The sequence below is a fragment of the Terrapene carolina genome, unplaced genomic scaffold (genome assembly GCF_002925995.2).
Source record: "Terrapene carolina triunguis isolate 2854851 unplaced genomic scaffold, T_m_triunguis-2.0 Scaffold236, whole genome shotgun sequence".
In the NCBI taxonomy this organism is placed as follows: domain Eukaryota; kingdom Metazoa; phylum Chordata; order Testudines; family Emydidae; genus Terrapene; species Terrapene triunguis.
The window spans coordinates 16,534,024-16,543,340 of NW_020664587.1; positions in this window are offsets into that span (position 1 = coordinate 16,534,024).

The following is a 9,317-nucleotide window of genomic DNA, read 5'->3' on the forward strand; positions in this document are numbered from 1 at the left end:
GGGTTTAAAGAAACGTGAAAGGTGGCTCACGGCTGGGGCTGTTTATAGTCTTACGAAAGGAATGAATGAGGAAATGCCTCCCTACTTGACAGGCCACAACTGCAGGCCACTGGGAGCTTGCCTCCCCCTCCTCTGCAGTCCGTTCATCCTCTAAACTATTTTCAGTTTCTTCTTCCCAGCACCTCCCTACTCCCCCATCCTCACCCCTCCCTCTGCTCCTGAGCCCCAGACTGCTGGGTCCCAGGTTCTGACTCCCTCACCTGCTCCTTGCTGCCAGTTCCCACCAGGATTGGGGCTGGAGATCCGGCTGCCCCACTGAGTCCCACGAAAGGAGCCCCTGGGCAGGGGGGTCACTGGTGTGGGAGCCTGGATCGGTGGCTCATGGTGCTCGGTGGTGTGTGAGAACGGGTTAGTCCGTCTCTCCACCCCGCTGCGGGGAAACGAGCCGCAAACAGCCTCAGTTTCGGGGATAACACTTCACAGCTCCAAAGCAAACTTTAAACAGCTGCGGAATGGTTCTGAGCCGCAGCTGCAGGACGGTGCTGAACGCCGGGACCCCCAGATTCACAAGAATGCATCATTTGCTGCCCGGTAAAAGGGGGACGATCCACCCCGAGCCGCTTTGGCCAAGGATGGAGCCGAGCCAGAGCAGCGGGATCCCATCAGAGGTTCTGTACAACCCATGTTTGAGTCAGCACCCAGCCAGCACGAGCTCCATCCCTTACCTCATCTCAGCGCCTCGTGCGGCACGCTCCGGCTCGCTGCTCCCTCGCAGGACCGGCCCCTGGCTCCCAGGAGAGCAGAGTGTTCCAGCTCTTCTCTAACATGTTGCTTTCACCGTTAGTTCCTCAAAAAAGAAAAAGAAAAAAAACAACAACCCACCAACCAGTGCCGTTAATTGCTCTGACTTTCAGAAAAGGTGATTGCAAAATGCTTCCCCGCAGGCTGTATCTGCCTGGCTTTCTGGCAGGAAGGAAGGAGCACATCACACGCAGCGAGCGGCTGGGGAAAGGGCTCCCGGCTCATCCTCCTCCCCTGCCCACCAAGCTTCGAAGGGAGTCCATGAGCGGCCGGGATGGGGCAATAATGGGTTGGTTTGCTGTGACCTGGTGGAGCCAGCTGGGCCGGCTCGGCCTCTGAGAGGCTGGCAAGGGGAATACAGCCTCCAAGGGGCCCTGGAGCAGAGCGCAGCCTTTGGGAGGGGCTGGACGTGCACTTTAAGTGCCCTTGTTTGTACAGCCCAGTGCACCGTTCAAGGCAGCATCACACGCTCAGAGCTCACATCCACCCTGTTCATCTGCTGCATGTTCTCCAGGGCTTTGCCCAGCCAGTGGCACGTCGGGGAGAGCCCCGCCATCCCCCAGTCTCCACCTTTGTTCCCAGGGGCAGGCCCTTCCACAGCTCTTGGTGCCAGCTGTCCCCTCACCCCACACTGGAGAATAACCCTCCAGGGTCCCTACTGTGAGTGCTGCCCCGGCCCTCCCTGGGTGACACTCCTGATCCTCCCTGGGGTCTGCTCCTGGGTCCTTCCCAGCAGAGACTGAATGGGGAAGGCCTAAATCCAGGATTCTCCAGTAACAGCTGGTGGAGTGGCCGTGTGCTGGGACACAGGGTCCTCCAAGTTGCAGAGCCATAGAGTTTAAGGGCAGAAGGGAACCTGGTCTGATCATCTGGTCTGACCTCCTGTGTATCAGAGGCCACCAAGCCCACCCAGCACCTGCCCGCTAAGCTCAGCTGGCGTTTTCTAAACACCCAGCGTTTCCTGCACCAAGGTGACGAGCGGGTGGGCCCTTGCAAAGGCTGCCGAGAAAAGGGGAGACCCACCTCAGCAAAGTCCCCGCGGGTTTGAGGACATATCTCCCCCCAGCACAGCATGTGCTCAGCCAACTCCGTTCCAAACGCCCCAGGGGCTCAGGAGAGCACGCTGCTGACTTTGACTCACCCCGGGACGATGTGGGGTGCAGTTCAGGTGCCATTGAAGTGGAAATCAAGACACAGCCTTGACTATGGCACTGCTGGGATTCACTCCAGAATTCACCTCTCCAAGTCCTAGCACAGTTCTTCGGGGCTCCCTTTGGCCATGGTGAGAACTGGCCATCTAATCCTTTGTGTCCCGCCTCTTCGCCAGTGTCTGACCCATGACAATACTCTGCCTCGCGCCCCGGGTTTATTTTGTTTCCTTAACAGCCGCTTGCGAGGGGCTTTGTCAACAGCTATTTAAAGTCCAAATCAACTACATTAGCTGGTTCTCCCTCTCCAAGAACTCTAGTAGATTGAAGAGGTGCAGTTTTTCCTTTACGGAGCAGGGCTGGTTTGTCCCTGTGGGATCGCGTTCATCTAGGCCTTTCAGAATTCCGTTTAATTACAGTTTCAACTAGTTTCCCTGGCACTGTGGGAGGATTCTCTGCTCAGTGGTTTTCCTCATGTGAACCTCACTTGCCCCTGGTGTGAAATGGGAATAACACTGATTCCCCACACAGGCTACACTTGCAATGTTTCTGAGGTGCTCAGTTACTGCAATGACGAGACAGAAACACAATAACCCTTAACTCTGCCTTAGCAGGGCCCCTCTAGCGCTCAGAGGGGGGTTATCTTCTGGGCCCTTTCATAGTTTTGCCTTTTTTTCATAGATTCATAGATTCATAGATTCTAGGACTGGAAGGGACCTCGAGAGGTCATCGAGTCCAGTCCCCTGCCCGCATGAAGGGACCTCGAGAGGTCATCGAGTCCAGTCCCCTGTCCTGAGATATCCAACTGTGGTTATTGAAAATTGTATTAAAATTGTAGGTTGTCACTTTAAATTTCAGATTTTTTTCTTGGTTCTGCTTGCAGGCTAGGGGGCTCTGTAAGGAAGTGTGCAATTGGAGTTGGTCTGGAAAGAACCAGCCTACTGTAAAGTGGAATGAGTTGGGTCTTGCTATTTTAGGGAGCAGCCTGCTTTGTCTCTTCCTGGTTTGGGTTCTTGTCTGTTATTGTTCTGAATTCTAGGAAATTAACTCATGTTATGTTGCAACTTTCTGGTAACAGGATTTGATGTTTTTCTCTAACTTCTCTGTGTGTAGGCGGTGCTATGTTCTGTACCAGTGAAGGTGCTAGTTTGTGGTGGCTTTTGTGCTAGAAACATGCTAGAAACAAATCCTTTACTTGTAGAGGTCTGTGACCTACTTTGGGTGCTAACTGCCTCTTGGGAACAGCCATGCTCGAGACAGGGCATTGGCTCCTAGACCTTAAAATTTCCGCTTTAAACCTCTTTGTTGTTTCACCCACACGTCCTAGGGCAGCATCACATCCCTTAGACCGTGTTACAAGCACATTGCATTTGTTGAGCTGGAGTATGGGAGCGATTGTGTAAACAGAGTATTGCCCAATCCCATGATGCACTGGTGACCTTTCCAGTGGTAGCATTTATTGTGCAAACCGCTGTTTACTATGGGATTTGTAATGTGTTTGTTTACTTGATATGCGTTAGCGGCACATTACTCATGCATCACCCCGCCGCAAACAACTGCTGTGTCTGCCTCTCATAGGATCATAGAATATCAGGGTTGGAAGAGACCTCAGGAGGTCATCTAGTCCAATCCCTGCTCAAAGCAGGACCAACACCAACTAAATCATCCCAGCCAGGGCTTTGTCAAGCCGGGCCTTAAGAACCTCTAAGGATGGAGATTCCACCACCTCCCTAGGTCACCCATTTCAGTGCTTCACCATCCTCCTAGTGAAATAGTGTTTCCTAATATCCAACTTAGACCTCCCCCACTGCAACTTGAGACCATTACTCCTTGTTCTGTCATCTGCCACCACTGAGAACAGCCGAGCTCCACCCTCTTTGGAACCCCCCTTCAGGTAGTTGAAAGCTGCTATCAAATCCCCCCCACTCTTCTCTTCTGCAAACTAAACAATCCCAGTTCCCTCAGCCTCTCCTTGTAAATCATGTGCCCCAGCCCCCTAATAATTTTTGCTGCACTCCACTGGACTCTCTCCAATTTGTCCACATCCCTTCTGTAGTGGGGGGACCAAAACTGGACACAATACTCCAGGTGTGGCCTCACCAGTGCCAAATAAAGGGGAATAATCACGTCCCTCGATCTGCTGGCAATGCTCCTACTAATACAGCCCAATATGCTGTTGGCCTTCTTGGCAACAAGGGCACACTGCTGACTCATATCCAGCTTCTCGTCCACTGTAACCCCCAGGTTCTTTTCTGCAGAACTGCCGCTTAGCCAGTCGGTCCCCAGCCTGTAGCGGCGCATGGGATTCTTCCGTCCTAGACTCTGCACTTGTCCTTGTTGAACCTCATCAGATTTCTTTCGGCCCAATCCTCCAATTTGTCTAGGTCACTCTGGACCCTATCCCTACCCTCCAGCATGTCTACCCCTCCCCCCAGCTTAGTGTCATCTGCGAACTTGCTGAGGGTGCAGTCCACACCATCCTCCAGATCATTAATAAAGATATTGAACAAAACCAGCGCCAGGACCGATCCCTGGGGCACTCCACTTGATACCGGCTGCCAACTAGACGTGGAGCCATTGATCACTACCCGTTGAGCCCGACGATCTAGCCAGCTTTCTATCCACCAAACCCATCAGGCTGATGCCTGCACACCTCTGCTCCCTGGGCCCTGTGTGCAGGGGGAGCCGATGCCTCGATCTCCTCCATAACCTCACATCAGCTCCCCTTCTCTCTGCGGTCTGGGCGGGGGGGGGGGGGGGGAGACAGGCAGTCGCAAGAGAAATAATGCCCAGCTCAAATCATATGGGGTCTTCTCTAGCTGGAGAACATGTGAGCACCAGTGTGCCAACTGGCACAAAGACCAGGGACTGTATAGGCTGGAAAGAGTCCCACTGACTTCACTGGGCTTTGGTTCAGGCGCAGAGTGACCAGCCTGCTGACTGATACATGGGCCAGCGTCCAGTGTGTTGGTTGATACAGTGATCACGACAGTCTGTAGCTTGGGTTATGCTTATTTCTGAAACCCTCCCTCTCCTCTCCTCTCCTCTCCTCTCCTCCAGAAGGGGTTGCATTGCTTTGCGAGCATGAAGCCGCTGTTGCTCTGGACAGCAAAAGAAGGCTGAGGGGGGATATGATTGCTCTCTTTAAATATATCAAAGGGATAAATACCAGGGAGGGAGAGGAATTATTTCAGCTCAGTACTAATGTGGACACGAGAACGAATGGATATAAACTGGCCGTGGGGAAATTTAGGCTTGAAATTAGACGAAGGTTTCTAACCGTCAGAGGGGTGAAATTCTGGAACAGCCTTCCGAGGGAAACGGTGGGGGCGAAAGACCTCTCTGGCTTCAAGATTAGGCTAGATAAGTTTATGGAGGGAATGGTTTGATGGGATTACGTGATTCTAATCAATTAGGCAATAACAGCCATCGCTGGTAAAATGTGGGTCTGGCTAGAGAATCTTGCCTGTATGCTCGGGGTTCTGCTGATCGCCATATTTGGGGTCGGGAAGGAATTTTCCTCCAGGGTAGATTGGCAGTGGCCCTGGAGGTTTTTCGCCTTCCTCCGCAGCATAGGGCAGGGGTCGCAAGCTGGAAGATTCTCTGCAACTTGAAGTCTTTAGATCACAATCTGGAGACTTCAACAGCAGAGTTAAGGGAAAGTGCGGGGGTCAGCTTTTGTGGCCTGCATCATGCGGGAGGTCAGAATAGATGACCATATTGGTCCCTTCTGACCTTAAAGTCTATGAGTCTATGAGTCTATGAGCATGAAGCCTGCAACACTTGCCTCCAAGTGGCTCACTAGGAAAGGCACCAGACAATGCCCCCTTTCTGCGTGTATTGCTTGCTTCCCACACACGGAGAGCTCTCGCTGGCCTGGCGGATTTCACTGGAGAGACACTGGCACTTCATCACAGTGGTACAGTTTGAGTTAAAGGGAGCAGGAGGCCAAAGCAAACCCCTCGGCTAGTCCTGTGCCAGTGTGTAGCCACGGTCACTGCACCCCGTTTCCCCTCACGGTAAACGTTAACAGTGAACGTGCCCTGTCCAGAGGGACTTGGTGGACTAAAGATAAACACTAGTGGGGTTTGCCAAACCCCATTGGGGGGTGGAACCTACCCCGGGGAGGGGGGGCAGCACAAGGCCCTAGCCCTGTGGGCTGAAGCGGGACTTAAGTGGTGGCTCGCTGAGTGAGAGCCTTTTCCACTCTCCTCACCGTGAGGGAGCAGGGAGCGTTGTCCGCTCTGGTGGGGGGCTCCCGGGGAGAGAGGCTGAGTCCCATTTGTGCTGCACTGACCGATCTGTCTCTTGTATTTCAAGAACGAGAGCTCCGGGCCCTGCTGGCAAGCAGCCTGCAACCAGTAAGCAGAGCGATGGCTCCATGCTATCTTGCTCAGCTCCGGCCGGCTTCCACTCTCTAGGGCTGAGTGTTTATGGAACTGTTACCCAGGGCGGGCGGGGGGCTCCCTGGGGCTGAGGCCGGGAGATAAGGCTGGAGCTATCAGATGCTTATCTCCTGCCAGAGGAAGTCCCGGTCTGTGCACCAGCAATCCTGCCCTACATTCACTCGCCTCACTTGTTTCCTCCCTGTTGATTTGCTTTGCGTCCCACCCATTAGCGGGGGAACATCACAGCCTACGCTGGGGCTTCAATAAACCTGAGCTCCCTCCCCCGCCCAGCCCACCAAAAATCCATTCCCTGCCATTATCAGCTTAGCCCAGGTGCTAGACTGGCAGATGGCGTTCAGGGATGGGATTATAAATAAACCTTCCAGTAAATAACCCCTCCCCAGCCCGGCTTTGCTGCTGCCTCTCACAGTGGTGGCTTCATTTTGGTAGGGCCGAGCAGGTTCCGTGCCTATAGGAAGGGATTGCCCTAGCAGCTGCTGCTGGACCCTGCCGTAAAAACCGTGTGCTAGCTAACAGCAGTGGAGCTGAGCCTCCCATCAGCTGCGGGACTGGCCTGGAGCTGTCCCCAGGGCTCCTGAATGAAGAGCATTTCCAAAATAAAACCCTCCTCCCAGACTTCAGCAGTTGGTCCCAATCCCTGAACACCAATCAGCTGGTGCATGGTGCATCTTGAGAAGCCAGGTCTGCAGAGATGGTGTCTGCTCCGTCTGGTTCCCACAGGTCATCCCCTGCCTGAGTAGTCCCTTCCATGGACACCGGCTCACATTTGTAGCCATATTTAAAGGGTAACTGCTCTAGCTTCCTGTGCTTTTGGGAGCTGTTTGCTGTCACTTTGTTAGGGGCCAGCTTCAAAAATGCAGAGCCATTCCAGAACGGGCACCATGCAAATCACGATCTTTACTGCACCGTGATATAGACGCATGCCATGGTCCTGGTGGAATTCTCTGGGTTTAGAATGGGCAATACCATGGCAAATGTAACTGCTCCAAGATGGGAAATGCCAAGCTCCCCTCAGCACCTGCTCTGCATGCTGAGTGTCCATCCGTGAGTCAAGCCCAGTGCACAAATCTCAGCTTGTAGGGGTTAAAGTTTTCAAATGTAATGTTGGAATCATAGAATTGTAGGGCAGGAAGGGACCTCGAGAGGTCATCTAGTCCCATCCCCTGCACTCAAGGCAGAACTAAGTATCATAATGAGCATCAGAAGGTTCATTTCTGTCAGCTTTTAGTCCTTATAGCGTGTCTGTCACTGCGGACTCTGGCCCCTTGAGCGCATGCATTCCAATAAAGTCTTTCCTTACATGCCTTGCTAAAAATTGAAAAACACACAGACAGCATTGTACAGCAAAGGTCCAGTAATCTGCTGTAAGCTGGCGTGTTCTAGGATCATCAGTGTAGTCTCTTGTTATACGGGAGGATTCACACAACACTGATCAATGTGACGTACTGCTCGGCAAGAATTCACCTGACGGACAGATGTCATTGTTAGTAGTTTTGACTGGTGATAGTATTTACTTTGAGGTAGCACCTAGAGGCTTGAGCCCCATTGCGCTAGGTGCGGTACATATCAAAAAGATGGTCCCAACCCCAGTTCAAATGCAATGAGAGCCATCGGCTGGAATCTCGACGGCCGTGTATAGCTGTGGGGAGTGTGGGCATGCTGCCCAGGGTTAGATGCATGGGAGAGGGGCACCCTGTGATGTCTGTTTGGGGGAGAACCAGGGTACTTCGGCCTTGGCAGGTCTGATAAAAAATCAGAAATCCTCTTTCTTCTCCTCGTGTTTTGGGTGCCCTTCCGGCCTCCCTGATTGATGTCCGTCTCACCCCATGCCTGTCCAGCGGCGATTTCCCGCAGACAAGTGATGGGCGCAGAGGCAGGAGCAGATGGGGGATGGGGAGGAGAGGCTGCGGTTGCAACATCTTCCCTGAGTGTAGCAACCCGAGCATCTTACCACGGAAACCTGACTTCTTGCAGCCTGTTTACTGCAGAGAATGGGAGCTCCTTTTCTTGTAACTATGGTGACACGCATGTCCCCGTGGGAACCTGGGCGGGGGGCCACTTGAAAGCAACAAACAAAAAAATGGGATTAAGAACAAATGTAGCTGCCGCTCCCCTCCTGCCCCAGGGCCAAGAGGGGGGAACTGAGCCTGGCCATGCCCAGGTGCTGGGACACTCTGGAGGTCACCCCGTGGTGTGCAGGCCGAAGGCGTCACCGAAACCCTCGGCGCGAGGGAGAACTGCAGCCAGAGAAGTGCTGAGCATTCTGGGTACACCGAGAGCCCAACCCCGACAGCCTGGCTGCTCCAGTGGGTGCTGGGAAGCCAACGCCTGTCCGACATGTTCAGGGGCTGGCCTTGGGGAGCTGATGGAGGTTCGGATCCCCAGCAAAGGGTGGAAATGGGGTCCTGTCTTAGCAGGGGGCAAGTGAACTGCACCCGAGCTTCGGATTTGGTTGGGTTCTGGATCTTACACCATACTGGAGCCCCTCAGCCCCACTCCTCTTGCCTGAAGCCAGCGGTGCTCCGCTCCCTCCCCCCGCCCCCGGGGGCAACGTGCCAATACGTGGCTCGTTCCTTGAGCTGCCAATAGGTCCCTGACGCCCTCCTCTCTCCCTTTCTCCCGGCCCTGCTAATTCCTGTGGCCTCCCCGCCCCCCCATGGTCTTGGATGTCCCCCAGCTCTGGCAGTGGGTCTGATGGGGTCCCGGATGCTGCCCTGCTCAAACATTGCATGCTCTGGGGTGCTGGTTTCTGCCTCTTTGGTCTGTGGTCCAGCCATTGAGATGGGTCTTGGTGCCAGTACACATGAGCTTTCCCAGCTCTGCCACTGACTCCCTGTGGGTTCTTGGGCATGTCCCCATATCTCTCTGCACCTGAGATCCCCGTCTGTAAAACGGACAATAATTCTTCCTTTTAGGGTGACCAGACAGCAAGTGTGAAAAATCGGGACAGGGGGTGGGG